Source organism: Callorhinus ursinus, unplaced genomic scaffold (genome assembly GCF_003265705.2).
Source record: "Callorhinus ursinus isolate GAN/ISIS: 27379988/994484 unplaced genomic scaffold, GSC_fseal_2.0 scaffold15, whole genome shotgun sequence".
Lineage (NCBI taxonomy): Eukaryota > Metazoa > Chordata > Mammalia > Carnivora > Otariidae > Callorhinus > Callorhinus ursinus.
In genome coordinates, this window is record NW_027397077.1 from 19,776,212 (window position 1) to 19,789,459 (window position 13,248).

Sequence of the window (13,248 nt, forward strand, 5' to 3'; positions counted from 1 at the left end):
CACTCGCTGAGCTGCTGGGTCCCTCAGCCTCCACCTACATTAAAAGCCCTCTAGGTTTGGAGCGCTTTATAAGGGCAGGTAGCAGTTCCCATTTGTCCGAAAAGAGAGTCACTACATCTAGGATACTGAGTATGTAATTAAAAAAATCGTCATTGACAGGAGTAGTTTTGCACATCCCAGAATGCTCCTGTTTATGGCTGTTAGGACATATTCTTGCACTTTCTGGGGCTCACTCAACTCTAACAAAGACTTGGGAAGGCATCTAATTTTGCCTGAGAAACGAAAACAGACATTCCACTATCCAGCTGTATGCAAAACTAGGGTCAGGAAAAACTGGCCAAAACAGAAGGTATGCTATTATACAGGAGAGGGGGGAAAAAAAATCCCACAAGCGCAGATGACATCATGGAAAATTCTTTTCAACTATCTCTTACCATCATGACCAGCTCTTGCGAAACAAGGCATTCATTCAACAAGACACAGAAGACAGAAGACTTGAGGCTCTAAATTCATTATATTTGTTCCACTCCACAAACTTGGTCTAATTCCCTTGAGTTTAGGGAGCCCTGGACATGAATACATGTTTTGGGAAGGCTGGGGCAAAGAGCTACAAAAGCTCTGTTTACTTTGATCTCCAGAAACGAAATCATAACTTTTTTAAAAGGTGGGGGGAAGGAAAGGCTTTGCAATGACAAGGCCTTAAAAAAAAAATGAGAAAGCCACCTTTATTTTGGTAACACATGATTGTAACCATTCACCATCGTGTGCGTATTACTGTCTTAAGCAGAGCCCAAAAGCAACCATAAACAGACTGCTCAGACTAGCTGGCTTTCTCAAGACAGGGGTTTCCCTGCAACCCCTCCCTAGAGGCACCTGGCAGGGAGCCACGTCTTGGGATGCGAAGGAAGGGTTCTGGGTTTTGAAAGCAGCCCACAGGTTACCAGCCCTTTCTCTGAGAAGAAATGAAAGCCAGATCATGAGTTAGTTTGGGATGAGGAGCTGGCCATGGGCCCATCAGAGACCGGCACCCCGCTTTATGCTCAGAGGAATCCGTGTATCATACGCTGTAGCAGGTAAGTGCAGGCGGAAAGCAGAGGCCTGTGTCTTGGGGAATGGGCCTCACCCCCAAGTTGACAGACTGCTTCTAGCAAAGCCTTGCTGCAGCATCCCCCTTTGTCATTCCCACGCTAGTGACAGAACCTTAGGGACAGATGCTAATAGGAAAGGAAATCACTGGAGACACTTGACAGGGGAGTCCAATTTGAGTGCAATGGCTGTCTCCTGAATTGCCCTCAGGACTCACACACCCCTCTTTGCCACCCAGGGCATGGGCTTCCCTGAGAGCCCCTGTGACTTGGCACCCTGAGCCCAGCCTTCGCTGACACTGGCCAAGGCTGAGCCTGGCTGGAATCTTCCCTGCCTCTTTTGCAGCTTGGACCAGCTGTTCCTGAACCCCCATTCGCGGCTCTGTCACTCCCCATCTCTGTGTTCCTGAGTGAGCTCCAGAACCTCTCAGAATCCTCACCACAGGACTGTGGCAATCAAACGAGAGTGAAGGCGAAGCACTTGGCCCTCAGTAACAATCAGTAGCACGAATACGTAGCGGTGAGTCTATTACCCGGCCCGCAGGCTCCCAAGGGAACAATCCAGATTCTTCCTGGCCTCTCTTCCATTTTGAGAGGCAGAGCCACACTATCAGCTTGCAAAGTGAGACCAAACCTGGAGGCCCCCAACGACCTTAGTCTAAGAAAGAAGGCGGCGGGGGCAGGAGGGGGGAATGTTATTTAAGCTAGTTTGATTTCAGAGGGGAAAAAAAAGCAGATTCTCACAAAGATGTGGTGTTCTCTCAAGAAACCCAACAGAATCGTAGGGTCTCAGAAGGAAACGGCACCAGCTACTGGAAGGTGACTGGTAAGGGATTCTCATCTCTCTAGTTCCAGGGTCCTCTTATCTCTGCCCTAGTCTTCTTCCTCAGCAGATCTGTCCCTTAGCTTCTCAAAGTTTAAGGTTTCCCACAGCTCCTGAACTTACACAACCTCCTTTCATGGCCATTCTAGACTGACTCACTTGGCTCCGTTCCCAAGTCGCCAGAGAAGGACCCTGCCTACCCCATCTTGGGCAAGGTCCACACCTGCAGACTGGATCAGAGAAGTTCCATCCTGTTTTGAGACGTCAGGGCTCGGCAAAGTAGAGATGGCCATGACTGGAGACCTCCAGCGACCAGGAGCTTAATAAGTACCCTGGCAAGCTGAGTTCCATCTTAAAGACTTGGAATTCTTCTGACTACTCTTTAAGAACATAGCTCTATCTTTCCTGGCTGGACATCTTGTGTTGCCTTTTATAATTCAAGCCTACTGATCACAGCCGCAGAAAATACGTCCTTTCTACCAGCATCCAATAATTCCTTGAATACAGAATGTACTAAAAATAATTCCTCTCAGAAGGCAGTCAACAGTTTGGTGAATGACTTAAAAATTTACCTAGTGAAATACACCATTCTGAAACCAAATCAGCTAATATTAACTAACAACCTCCCAAATCGTCCCCATGTCACATGGTAGGTGATTCAGCTTGCTCGGAGGACACGGAATGAGTTGGTCCTTCACCACTTCCCTTGGTCCTTCCACCACTTGGCTTCTGTGTCTCCTCCTGGTGTTCAAGAGCTTGGGAACTCCAAGCTCTTCCTTAAGCAAAGAGGTGGGAAGGATGGAGAAGCTACCCTCTCGAGTTCCCAATCTGGGTCTGGCTTGACAGAATTGCTGCATGTTGTTTCCTTTGGCATCCTCCAAAATAAAACTACTGTGTAGCCCAAAACAAACACTGAGCAAACCAACGCTAAGGGGAAAGTATTTAGTGTACTTTCTGGCACTATGGAAATTAAATTTGGCACCACGCCTGAAAACCCTGCAGATCGCTCATTTTCATCCAACCATGCTTCTCTCGTTAATTTTCACAAGCAAATAATCATATCCAATAGAATTTTGTCAATGATGACCATGACCAAGCAATACCTGCTATGGTGATCACTTATTCCTCCTGTGTATACTGAGTATCATTCTCCAAAAGGACTATGGAATGTGCTAGAAACTTGGTTCCATTTACCCATTACTCAGGTAGAGGTGCCCTGTGATACTGCACCCTGGGTTGAGCTGTACGAGGTACGCTTCCCCCAAACAAAAGCATTTTGCACACAATCAACTGGCTCAGGAAAATGAGGCAGCTGAAGGCCTTTATTTATGGTGTCACTCCCCACAGCGGGGTTGGCAAGAGCTTCAGTCTGTGTCAGAGGGATTGTTAAGAGCTTTAGTCAGTGTGCAAATAAAATCTACAAAGCAAGGTCTCGCCCAGTTGGAAAGACTGGGTTTGTCAGAAGGAACTGCACATTTGACAGCATATCTGCCTGGACAGAGATGGGAAGGAGGGAGTCAAGTGGCTCCCTGTTGGAGAGAAAAGTGTGCTAATTAAAAAAAAAAAAAAGTGCAAAGTGCTTCATTTAGAGCGGTGGTTCTCAAATTTTAGCTTGCATCAGAACCACATGGACGGCTTCTTAAAACACCTTTCTGATTCCACAGCCCTGGGGTGGGGCCCGATGATTCACATTTGTACCCTCTTCTCGTGTGATGCCCCTGCTGGTGGTCCAGGGAGCACATTTTGAGAGCCTTAGAGTCATCCAGCTGTTTTCCCTCAACAGCCGATGCCTTGGGGGTGCCAGGTAAATGATGCTATTCCTACGTTCTCCCGGAGATCCAGGAGGCCCAGAGGAGGGGAGGGAACTTGTTGAATCTCACTTAATTTTGCAGGTATCTCTTGCCACACCTACATACATGCTTAAGAAGGGGGATTCCATCAGCTCTGGTAAGGATAAGCCATTCTAAGGGCAAAGTGCTCCTATTATTGGGTGGGACATTTTCCCTATCAAAAGCATCCTGTGGGGGTGCCTGGGTGGCTCAGATGGTTAAGCGTCTGCCTTCGGCTCAGGTCATGATCCCGGGGTCCTGGGATCGAGTCCCGTGTCGGGCTCCCTGCTCCTTGGGAGCCTGCTTCTCCCTCTGCCTGCCTCTCTCTCTCTCTCTCTCTCTCTCTGTCTTTCATGAATAAATAAATAAAATCTTTAAAAAAAAAAAAGAAGCATCCTGTGTTCTTAAGAGTGCGAACCCAACAAAGAAGTCATACTTTCTTGGCTGATCTCAGATTCAATTGTCCTTCACCCTCTAAATGAAGGAAGGAATCAATGAATATATTTATTTACGGAGTGGCTCTTATGGCAGAGGTGTTTTTATATACGGTATCTCGTAAACCCTCCCCATGCCCTGGAGGCTGGTAGATTGTACTCATTAGACTGAGCATCACACAGCTAAAAAGGGGGAGAGCCATTTTTGGACTTGGCTCCTTTATCCTCCCCTTTGTTTTTCGTGGTTTCTTGGCCTTCTTTATCAAGAAAAAGAGAGACTGGCAGATGGATGGGAAAAAGCTAAAAAACTAGATATAGTAGATTCCCAATATGTATGACTGACCACATACATGATGAACACGTTTTCCTTTGGTGTGCTCCATAAAATGACCCAAATGAACTGGCAGTAGGTGAAATATGAGGTACTCCAAATGAAACGGTATTTCCACAACTCCATGGAATGATGGTATAAGGGAGTTGTGGCAGACATGGCTACCTACTTACATCCATTTTCCTTTTCTCCCTTAGTAAGAATACCAAAATCTTACTTGAAGCATCAATATGCCCACCTTAGAATAATATTTTTACATCTCCTTAGTAGCTATGAGTAGCCATGCAATTAAATTCTGGCCAATGACATGTAGCATGTGACTGCTGGGAGGCTGAGCAGTTGGCAAAGGCCTTTTTTTTTCTTTCCCCATTCCCCCTTCTTACTGTTTCCTGTATGGAATGTAAAAACAATAGCTGGAGCTCCAGCAGCCATCCTGTACCATGAAGTTCTTTATTGTACCATGGAACACCAAACCAGCTCTGGGTTGCCTATCTCCAAACTTCTTTTACCAATGAGAGAAAGAAATGATTTTTTTTTTATTTACAGTTTTGGGTACTAGGAACTGAATGCCATTCCTAAATGATACAGCAGTGGTTCTCAAATGTTACCACACTGCAGAATCATTTGAGGTCTTCATTAAACATTATCCCCATTTTCATTCTTCTGGGTCTGAAAAAAAAAAAAAAAGCCCAGAATTCTATATTCTTAATAAACACCTCATACCACACGAGGAGAAACACTGGTTTAAGAAGGCAAACATGACTCCACAAGGTGAAGGTAAAAACTCCTGAAGTATAATCTCTGATGTGACACATTTGAAACGCTTTATAAAAGCCCATCTTAACCCAGAGACTAACTAGAAGATTAGACCTTTATTTCACACTCTCCCTCTCCTGCAGTTTGAGAAGCTTGGAATCTCAGTTAATCTACCTCAATTCAGGAAGGCAATATCTAGTGAGGTCTCAGAAGGCCAGTGCTACAGAGAAGGGAAGGATGCTGCCTGAATTTGTGGCACGTGGTGGTTTTTATGAAAAGTGCACACTAGTTCTGAAATGGAGACCTGGAGAACAATCGGGAAGCATTACAGTCATAAGCAAGTGGAGATGGGCTGATTTTAAGGGCCCATTTGTTCACTGTGCCCCCACTTGCCAGAATTTCATTACCCAAGCAAGAGAAGAGTGGTATTAAGTGGCATCTAAGAGGTAAAATTGTACCAAGTTTGGCTCCTTTCCTTTTCTCCTGAAGACCCACATTATAATTTTAATTGGTTTACTCAGGAAGTAATGTAGGAAATAACAGTCCAATACCTAATGCCTAAATAATGCCTCCATGGTGCTTTAACTCCCATAGGGTTAGGATCAAAAATCAGAAATAAAAGCTCATATGCAGTGTTTTCAAAGAAGAATATTTCAAAGGCTCCTTCCTTCCTTCCTTGCTTCCTTCTCTCTCTCTCTCTCTCTCTCTCTTTCTTTCTGGGACCCAATGTCTGATTCAACATTAAACCATGTCAGACGTAGGTTCAAAACATACCCAGAATCCAGTCACCCTCCCCCACCCCTATAGGACTGTCCAGCCAGGACTAAGTGCTCATGGGAATTATTGCCACAGCTGCTTCTGGACCCTGGCTTTCACCTTTGTTCCCTGCAGCTGATTCTCTATTCAGCAAAAAGAACTACCCTATTTGAATATTAACCAGGTCATGTCACTGCTCTTCTCAAAGCCTTTCATGGCTTCCCATTCCCCTCTGATTCAAAGCCAAAGTCTTCACTATAGGATCAAGATCATGCCTCCTTAACATCTGCCGGATCATATCGCTTACTATATTCCTGTGGCTCAGTTATGCTCCCAATGGGCTCCTTGCTATTCCTCCCACCCCAGGGCCTCTGTACTAGCCATTCTCTTTGCCAGGCACATTCTTTTCCCCCGATATTTATGTGACTGCCCACCCTCACTTCCTCCAGTCTTTGCTCAAAGGTCATCTCATCAGAGAAGTCTTCTTCCTCAGAGACAACTACCCTAATGAATCCTTATCAGTGAGGACTACCCTAATAAATCAGCACCTTCATCACCTCTTACTCTTGAGATCAGTGCTTCTCAAATGGGGCTAATGTTGACCCCCAGGGGTTATTTAGGAATGTCTGGAGACATTTATGGTTGTCACAACTGGGGTGAGTGTGCGTGTATGTACAAACATGCATGCTATTTGCATATAGTGGGTTGAGGGCAGGGATGCTGCGAAATCTCCTACCAGGCAGAAAATAGCTTCCATAGTAAAGAATAACCTGGCTCAAAATGTCAATAGCATTGAAACTGGTAAACACTTACCCTGCTTTTCTGCAAAGAACTTACCACTTGCTGATGCATAATCTACTCATTCACTGTCTCTCTCTTCCCTCTAGAATGTGAATACCTGGGATTTGGTTGACTATCTACTCCCAGATGAGTGTCTTATACTTAGCAGGTGCTCAACACATGTTTGCTGAGTGAATGCATGCTGTGTTCAAATCTCACCTTTCTGCCTCTCTGGTTTATGGAAAGATTTGGACAGATACACAGGGCAAGAGAATAGAGGTGAGATTTCCAGAGGAACCAGAGTAAAACTCACAGAGCTTCCCTTTCATCTCATCAAAGCACCTGCTTTGTCACTGAAGATTCCTGATGTGGGGGGATGGAGGAGCAGCTAGAAAGATGAATGGAGTAACTGACGAGGGACGATTTCTTTAAGAGGAAGGGGCAAAAACAACGCCCATTTGTATTTGAAGCTATAGAATTTCTTCCAAGTTGAGTCAACTTTGTTTAAACTACAGAAAATAATCACATTATGTCCTAAGTAGTTCCTGTAATCGCAAATCATGTGTTCTTATATGCCTCCTAGTTCCACATACTCACTCCTTCCAAACCTTTAAGTTTTTAAAATTTTTTATTGAGAATATTAGAATATTAAACTTCAATGTTTAGTTAGAAAATACTTTCCATTTAGTTTGGAGCATTACCTGGCAGTTATTGTATCCTGTCTTGAAGAAGAGGTCCCAGAAATGAAAGAAGTTGGAGTTTCAACACTTCCCCTTCAAACTACAATTACATAAAGACTCCCCTACCCCAATTTTACCAAAACACTCTTTGCAGAATGTCTACAATTTGCATACATGCCCTGCTAAAAATTCCTCAACAGTTGCTTACTTTTTTTTTTGGTAACAGTTTCAATATTGCCTTTAGACAAAATATACACATACATATGTATGGAAAAAGCAGGATGGTAGTTTCCTATAGTGGTTAAGTGTTTGGGCTCTGGAATCATATTGTTTGGGTCTGAATACCGGATTGAACACTTTCCATCTGTACATAGTTGGGCAAGTTACTCTGTATTTCTTATAAAGTCAATATCTTCATCTGTAAAATGGGGACAATAACATTCACCTTAAAGTACTGCCATGAGGATCAAATGGTATAATGCCACTAGTACAGAGGCAGGCATGCAGCGAAGGCTCTGGTTTTTAGCTTTGAAGCCATCGAATGCATAAGTCATAAATGTCTATGTCATGGACTGGATTGTGCCCACCTGTTCACATGCTGAAGCCCTAAACCCCAAAGTGATTGTATTTGGAGACAAAGCCTTTAAAGAGAGGATTACATTTAAATGAGGTCAGAAGGGTGGGGCTGTAATCAGAAAGAACTGACGTCCTTATAAGAAGAGGAGACACCTGCAGCATGCATGCACAGAGAAAGAGCCATGTGAAGACATACCCAGAGGGCAGTTGTCTGCAGGCAGGTCTTACCAGAAACCAACCCTGCCGGGACCTAGATCTTGGACTTCTTGCCTCCAGGACTGTGAAGGAATAAAATCTGCTGTTGACGCCACCCAGTCTGTGGTGTTCTATTATGGCAGCCTGAGCAGACCGGACAGGGCCGTCTCCTATATGCATGGAACAGTTCAAGTGCTTGTGGGGAAAGGACACGCATACAAATAAGAAATGATCTCCGGATGAAGGAGGTTATATTTCAGTACAGTATATAAGACAAGTACTCAAGTGACCATAATGCAAAGTTAAAATAATGCAAGAGCCATCCGAGGCAGACAAAAACACAAAGTTTCAAAGAACAATAAATCAAATTCCTAAATTTGTACATTTGCCCATTTCCATGGTGGAAACAGTCCCGCTGTGGATGATTTCTAGCTACTCATGTGACGTCATTGGATATGGGACTGGGAAGAGATGCAGAGTAGCATCCATTATATGGTATTGCCACCACATGGATATAACAGAAGAAATAAACCCAAGCGTACAGATAACAGTGAAACATAGGAAAGTAATTATGAAAGGATGAGTTCTGAGTACCTATCACCTTTGTTTTTAATATAATTTAAGTTTATATAATTAAGCTTTAAAAATGGCTGAATGAGCACTGGGTGTTATATGCAACTAATGAATCATTGAACATTATGTCAAAAACTAATGATGTACTATATGTTGGCTAACTGAATTTAAAAAAAAAGAAAGTTGCATTCTCAAAAAAAAAAAAAAAGGCTGACTTTAACAACTGGCTTACAGAATTCCTGAAAACTTACCAACGGGATCTTGTGAGGTCAGCCAATTCCAGCACACCACTGTCAGAAACTTATATCATCAGTTTCTTTGGCAAACTCTCTTTAAAAAGGTAAAACAGTACGAGGTCTGTAAATACCTAAAGACTACTTCCAAGGACATGAAGACAACCACCCAGCTCTAGCTCTGTCTTTGATGGTTCTGGCAAATAGCATATTGTGCCAAGTCATCTACTTTTGCTGATATGTTCTTCAAAATATTTACAGGTCTCACTCTGCTAGTCCTTTCCATATCCCCTCCATCCGTGTGCCAAAAATTTTGCCCTTTCTTTATACATCTTTTCCTCTGCTCCCTTCTTGTTTCCTTCTTAAATCCCTGGGTGTAATCCAGAAGCGAAGAACATTTAAAAATAGTCATTTATGTACTGGCAGGTGTCTGATTTTCTCTTCTAACGTTAAAAAGGATGTGAGTCAAACATATTGTAGGTATCCACAAGAAAGAAAAACAACAACAAAAACCCCACCTGAAACCTTAATAAAACTCTACTTTTTTTAAGCTAGACTGGGAATGGTGCTCTAGTAGGTCATTGATTCTTACTTAAAGAAAAAGAAAAAAAGATCCTCCACTTCTGGGATAGCCATTCAAACCACAACTATGTTACTATTTGTCTACAGTGTAGAAGAGGGAAACTGCATTTGATATTTAATGTTTGAGTCTTGACTATGACAGATGCTCAGTCTGCAACTATGACAAAGTTATCTAAATTCTCTGGGCTTCCATGTCTTCATTTCTAAGACTAGGATAATTGTACTCATCTTGCAGCGTTGTGAGGAACAAAGGTGATGACAGAATGAAAATACACTGTTAACAGTAAGGCCATATATAATTGTCAGATATTATTACTGAAAATAAAAACAGTGGGTTTAAGAATTGCATTGCATTAGAATTGGGCAGCTAGTAATAATAACCTAAGTATAATGGTCTAGGGCCAACATGGCATTTTGTAAAAACCACCAAGCATCTAGGTTCTATCTTTCTATACCACCATCCTTTTCGTGGCATCTATTCTCCAAATCACAAAATGGTTGCTGGAGCTCCAGCCATCATATTCACATTCCAGGCTAGAAGATGGAGAATGTCGAGGGGAATATTACCTATCTCCCAGTTGGATCAATAACATTTAAAGAGATTTCTTAGAAGTACTATCCAACTTCTATTTGTAACCTTTTGTCTAGACCCAGCTCTAAGAGAAGCTAGGAAATGTAACCCCTAGATAAACAACTGCTGTTCAGAATAAAATCAGGTTTTGTTAGTAAAAAAGGAGGAGACACTTAAATTGGAAGGACATGTAGCAATTGTGTCCCAATAAATATATCAGTTTTGGGTTACCTCTTCCCTAGGTGGACTCCTTAGGAGTCTCCTGTATGGCATCTTTCCTGTGTGTTAAGTTATTTTTTTCTGATTCTACACTTCATATAATTAGTCCATTTTCCACCTCTATTATTAGAAAAGACAGATTTGCAATGTCATGTAAAACCATTTTGAAGAAAATTTAGAAAGGAGCAACAGGAGAAATGCTAGAACAAATTCAACTTTTTAACTACCCAAAGTGATGTATAAGGATGCAAGCTATGATTCTAGTTAAGAGTTCTTCCTTAAATAGACAGGAGATTGGTGATCACAGGATGCTGTTGAAAATCCATTTTAAATTACAAGTTGGTTGGGGTGCCTGGGTAGCTCACTCAGTTAAGCATCGGGCTCTTGATTTCAGCTCAGGTCATGATCTCAGGGATGAGCCCCGCAAGGAGAAGATGAGTCCCCTCCCCACTACACACACATACTGTGTGTGCATGCTCTTGTTCACGCATGCTCCTTCTCTCTCTCAAAAGAAAAAAAATATATATATATACACACACACACACACACAACTATATATAGATTGGTGATCTTTATTTGGAATCAGTTCATTTAAGGCAGTTTCATTTCTGCCCATTAAATGACGGTTGTGAACCCATGAAAAAGTATGAGAACTAAGGGGCTGCGTATGTATTACTGAATAAATATTTCTGACCACCATGGCTACCTTCAGCCTGAGTTCCACTCCCTGCTCCATTAAGTTTCAAATGTATCATGCATATAATGGCAAGAACTGAGTCCTCCCTGCTCTGAGAGGTCAAAAGATCAGTGAAGGTTATACCTTGGCCTGCAGTTCAAGGTTAGCTATGGCCATAAAACTCTGAATGTCCTACACTATGCTATTGTGGAGAAACAGATGGGAAGGAAGGTTTGGTGAGGATGAGCTAGACGATGCCACTGTAACAAACAACAAGAAAATATCACTGGCTTTGCACCACAGTCATTTTTTAATTAAAATAAAATTTTTTAATGTTCTTATTGTGGTAAAGCCTATATAAGATTTGCCATTTTAATTATTTTATTTTATTTTGTTGTTGTTGTTGTTTTTAAGTAGGCTCCCTGCCCAGTGTGGAGCCCAAAGCAGGGCTTAACTCATGACCCTGAGATCAAGACCTGAGCAGAGGATCAAGAGTCAGACACTTAACTGACTGAGCCACCCAGGTGCCCCCATTTTATTTTATTTTAAAGTGCACGATTCAGTGGCATTAATTATAATAACAATATTGTACAACCACCACCACCACCACAATCTTTTACCAAAACATTCTCATCATATCAAACAGAAACTCTCTACCTTACATTAAGCAATAATTCCTTATTTCTCCCTTCCCTAGCCTCTAATCTACTTTCTGCCTCTATGAATTTACCCAGTGTAGATATTTCATCTAAAGGCAATCATACAATATTTTTCTTTTCTGGCTTATTTTGCTCAGCATAATTTTCCTAAAGTTCCTTCGTGTTGTAGCGTCTATCAGAATGTCTTCCTTTTTATGGCTGAATACTATTCCATTGCATGAATATACTATGTTTTGTTGATCCATCCATCTATTGATAAAACTTGGGTTGTTTTCACCTTTTGACTACCGTGACTAATACTTCAGTGTGTACTTGTATGGTGTACAAATATCTGTTCAAATCTCTGCTTTCAGTCGTTTGGGTATATACCTAGGAGTGGAGTTGTCAGATCATATATTTAATTTTTTTTGAGGACTTCAAACTGTTTTCCACAGCGCCTGCAGCATTTGCCATTTCCACTGGCAGTATACATGGACAAGGGCTCCCACTTCTTCACATCCTCACCCACACTTGTTATTTCCCATTTTCAAAAATTATAGCCATCCTAGTAGGTGTGAAATGGAATCTCACTGGGGTTTTGATTTGCATTTCCCTAATGAATAACGATGTTGAGCATCTTTTCAAGTCCTTATTGGCCATTTGTTGATCTTCTCTGGAAGAGTCTCTATGCAAGTTCTTTGCCTATTTTTTAATTGTGTTTTTTTTTTATTTTGTTGTTGAGTTATAGGAGTTCTTTATATATTCTGTATATGAAAGCCTTATCCACACCAGTTTTATTTCACACTTACACTATACCTCTGATATGAGTAGGAAGAGACCCAGGTAATTGAGGCTCTATATTAATATGTGCCTCCACGATGATGAGAGCAGAGAAAACAAAGGCTGGAGCTGAATACTGGCAATTCAGTGCTTTTATCTGGATGTGAAGCATGCAACTTCTGCACATATTTCATTGGTTAAAGCAAGTCACATGATCATGTGTAATCTGCACGTGGCCAGAAGAAGCAGGAGTCAGTCATTTGCCAACAGCACTAATACCCACTATAGCAGTGAAAGAATGGAGTGGTGTGTGAGCAATACACTACCTTTCGGAAAAGAAAGGACAGTCAATTCTTGTTATTCTGGTAGTTATATTCTGTAAAGTAACGGCAAACATCAAAGCAGTGAATAGTAAACCATTGCTCCTAGGTAAAATACAGGACTAGGTTCCTGCCAGCCTCTGGTCACATTTTTGTCAGTGGATCAATATAAGACCTTGCTTTAACTACATATATATATGGTTGATTTATTAATATTGAATTCATGGCTGACAGCCCTAGAACTCATGCTGAGTGAAGATCTATTATTATCTATTGAACATATATTCTCCATGAAACACCTCAGAGGATTCTTGCCCTCGGAAACATTAGACAGCACTTTAGCACTGAGCTTGCGAGGCAACTTAAACAGTGAAATCACCGAATGCAAAACATGTAGCACTAATAGACGAC

General features: G+C 42.0%; 1 protein-coding gene across 6 annotated transcripts in view; it reads right to left on the reverse strand.

Annotated features, from left to right (window-relative positions):
- PRICKLE2 (prickle planar cell polarity protein 2) overlaps positions 1-13,248 on the reverse strand; it is a 314,675-nt gene that overhangs the window by 56,767 nt on the left and 244,660 nt on the right. The gene's annotated exons all lie outside the window — the stretch shown is intronic.